The following is a 4,420-nucleotide window of genomic DNA, read 5'->3' as shown; positions in this document are numbered from 1 at the left end:
ACCATGCATGATTATGCATGTTTTTTTTTCTTTTGGTTCTGCTTGGTTGTCACCCGATCAGTTATTGGTTTCCTCCATGGTTCTTGAAAAGAGATTCAGAAAACATTACAAATTCCTTGATTTTGATCATGAGGAAAAATTTGATGTAATTGTTGAAATTTGGGATTGAGATCCTATTGTAAATTGTATTTTAAACCTTATTGTAAATGGCAACGAAGCCGAGTTTTCTTCCTGGTTCTTTCTCGGCTGAGCCCTTGAATCAAGTTAATAATAAAATAAGTTATTGAGTAAATTTTGCTTCTCTTAAAATTTTCATATTCTATGTTGTCATATGAATGTGTATCAATGATAAGATGGAACAATGATATCCAATTATGCAAGTTTCAAATTGTAAATGTATGGTATCTCCTTTGAGCTTGGTATGATTTAGTTTATGGATGGTTGTGTTGAAAGTGAATTTGCAAGAACATGTAGGAAAGAATTATGTTAAGTTATCCAAACTTAAATTAAAAAAAAAACATGATAGAGGAAAGAACTTGGTGTGCCTTGATACTCCCATCAAAACGAATAGAGCATTACCATTTTGATCTCTCTATTTTCTCTATTGCCTTAAGACTAGTTTAGTCATTATGTTGTTCCAATGTTGATCCATCAGTTATAATAGATAGTTAAATTAATAGATAGTTAAATGAATATGTAGATGGTTATTACATGTAATGTGGTTTCATTGAAATGCATGGCCATTTGAGGTTCATGGAAATAATAAATTAGAAATTCATAAGAGAATGCATACACCTATTGTTGTAATATAGTTGAAAAAGAAAAATATACAATGAGTTTCAAGAGAGAGAGAGAGAGAGAGAGAGAGAAGACAAATGATCAAATAATCCACCTAAATGATGCTGGAGTTTGTATGAGAGAATGTAATAATTCTTTTTTTGTAACAAAGAATATTCTAAGAATCTATTAGTGTTTAAAATTAGAAATAAAACAATATATATAAATGATATCTAATAAAATGCATAAGTTATTAAACCTTTATAACTTAAATATTCTAAATATCCTTTCTTACCATACAAACTTTATGTCATCAATGTCTAGTTTTCTCTCCTTGGGCGTCAGTCTTAGAAATGCATATTTTAAAGGGTTTTATTAAAAAGTGGTTTGCAAGTCTTGGGTCATCACATGGGATGACATCATTCTGACCCTTGTCCCATCCCCCTCATCATTTGGAAATGGACACATGTTTGGGGAAAAGCAGTTAAATTCATTTGATTTAACATGCTAGCAAGCAGATTTCTTGCTTATGTCCAACCTTGAACTTTGTTGTAGCGCTGACCTCTCACTTGGGCCAGACTCAGGCCTGGGGACAATCTGTGCTTAGTTAGACTCGAGCAGCGCGCAACTTTGGGTTGTGGGGACCTCGTGGGGTGGGGCAGGCCTAGGAGTAGGGTGGGCTTAGGGGGAAGTAGAGTTAGTGTAGGTGTAGTTAGGTTGTTTTGTTTTTGTAAATGGTATTAATTTATAAGTTTGTTTTAGTTAGTAGGTATTAGATTAGCTAGTTTAGTATTTAGTTAATTTAGTTATTTAATAAATTTTAATTAGATTTGATATTAATTTAAGTCTATTAAAATTGTTTTTTAGTTGATAATTTTCAGAATGTAATTAGTTAATTAGTTTAAATTTTTAAGTTATGTTATTTTAGCATGTTAGTTTAGTTAGTTTCTTTTTATATATTGTTATTTATTAATAATTTTAAATTGTTAGTTTTAAAATGATATTCTAATTTGTTAAAGTGTACTTAGTTTAATTTAATAAAGTTTTAAGTTAGTATTACGTTGAAATTATTTTAAAATCATTTAATTATTAAGTTAGTTGATAACTATGTTGTTTAATTGTGAGTTGGTTTTAGGTTATCTGTTTTAATATATTTAGTATAAATTTTAAACATTTAAGGTTTTAGCAAACTCATTATGAAACTATTATCTTGTTCCATTACGTTAGCATATGTTAAACAAATAGAAAATGTTGGATTGTTTCCTTTATGATTTAGTCAAAAGTTAAGTGTAACTTACATTGTTAATATCTTTTGATATGTTTAATTGTTAAATAGCATAACTTAAGATCGATATCAAGCTAATAACAAAAGTTTCAAAATCTTAATGATGTAATCGCCCTCATGTTTATAACCTTAAGACGTAAAGTAAAGAACCTGTACTAAAACTATTATCAATCATTTCAAACCTAGAGCATGTTTAATTATTAATTCAAAAAAAAAATTGTGTGTGTGTTTTTGCCTTCAAGTTTTGGGCATGACAAAATAGACATGCATCCCTCATAAGAAGATTTGGTCATAATTCTCCTTAAGTTTACAATTATTTCTAGGAATAGCAGCTACTTGAGATCCAAAAATAAAAAATAAACAAGGCTAACCAACATTATAGCTTTAAACAAAATGGAACAAGAATGATTTTAAATTTGTGATTAATTTGATATGCAGAAGTACAATTTACCCCAACTCACTCTTGATTTATGAAATCAGTGTCTTATCCATTGGGAAAAACACTATCTATTGGTGAGAGATCTAATCCAAATAAATTGTAAATGAATTTCTCAATTATAGTCACCTATTTCCATTCTTATGATCTATCCATTTTACAAGCTCATAAACCTCACTGATCTACTAAAGCACTTAAATTATTTGTATTAAAAGCAACAATAGTATCAATATACAACCTGTCCAGACTGCATTCAATCAATTGGACCTTATTCAAATGATATCAAAGTAAACAAACTCATACAATGGAGACAAAAATTGATGACACAAATCTAATGCAAATACCCCTTTGTATTATCCTTCTAGATGACTAATACAATGACCAATAGAAATTCAATCAAAAGCCTTGAATATCTTGCTGATGCTGTCATTTATATATATTATTAGAGAGTACAATTTTGATAGTAAACTCAACACATCTACATGCAACTAGATTGACTATACCCTTTTTGAACAAAAAAAATATTATACAACTTTTGGACCATTAGAATACCTTGAAAACTCATTTATATAAGCATGAGTTGCAACAAGCAAAGGGCAACTGTGATTGATAGGTGTCCAAAAGACAAAACTTAGTATAATAGAAAGCTAACACATCAATATATTCTTTGGTAGGTCCCATTTCTATTACATCATTACAAGCTACTAGCTCTTTTGATTTTCCTCTACTATTTTGACTCTTCGAAATATGTAGCTACTAAGTTAGCCAATGATGAATCTTGTTGTAATGTTTGCAAATCAACTTCTACACATGGGTTTTCACTATTTTTATCTTGAACTAACAAAACCACATTCACCCTTAATTGGTCTTTTGTCATGTCCATATTTTGGGCCTCTGAGCCTATAGCTGGAACTAATTGGTGACCTTCATCTTCCTCATCTTTTGGATTTGGTGCTATTGTGTTAATAATCTACACCTCGTCCTCTAGACCTCATCATTATCTATTTTAACCTCTTCAAACTACTCAGTAGAAGGTATATCTATCATCCATTTATCAAACAATGTATCATCTAGCCAGCTGAATTGCAAAATATCATTTTTCTTTCTAAGTATGTACTTAGCCTCCTCATCAATACTAAGTCAAAAAATAACTACACTTTCACAAATTCCTCTATCACAGTGGCCCACAAAGCATGCCCTTTTTCATTTATAACCTTATTCATTCTCAGATAGAATAGGTCATCCAATTCCTTAGCCCATTCATCTTTATTCTTAATTTTATTCTTTCTATCCAAGGCATGAGGAAACAAATCAAATTTCTGATTTCTATACTTGCTTAAATAGGAAACAACCTTTAGTTTCAAATAAATTCTCCTATTATAAAAACCTAATAAATCATTAGCAATATCATATGTCTTTTCAATATGGTCAAGGAAAGACTTTATAATATAATAACATAAAAAGGTAATTTCTTTCTTTCTCTTTCCCCACTTATTAAAAATAGGCTTTAGGGCCTCATCACGGGCTTTCAATTCTTCCCATACACTTATTACCTTTGCCAACTAATAATAGAACAATTTCCATTCAATTTTATCTACCAAATACTTTAGAGCCTTTCTCATTGTATCTTCATATTGTACATTTAGCTCTACATGTAGTGCCCACAACTTGCTCTTTTCTTCTTCAAAATCCTCAACAGTGTAGTATTGTAGCCTTTTTGGTGTATCTAGTAATTCTATAAGTGGAGTGGATTTAAATGGCTCCACTGGAGTGTGAGGATATGTTATTCTTGGCCTGGTAGACCTTCCCATTACCTTATTTTCTCAGTCAATCCTCTTCTAAACCTCCTTATTGTAAGCTTCCAAAATTGTTTCACACTTACTTTGCAATTCAAACATGGCCCTTTCTTCATTTTTAGCAGT

Source organism: Cupressus sempervirens, chromosome 9, assembly GCF_028749045.1.
Source record: "Cupressus sempervirens isolate cs-2001-9-10 chromosome 9, ASM2874904v1, whole genome shotgun sequence".
Taxonomy (NCBI): domain Eukaryota; kingdom Viridiplantae; phylum Streptophyta; class Pinopsida; order Cupressales; family Cupressaceae; genus Cupressus; species Cupressus sempervirens.
This window is presented reverse-complemented; position numbering follows the sequence as displayed.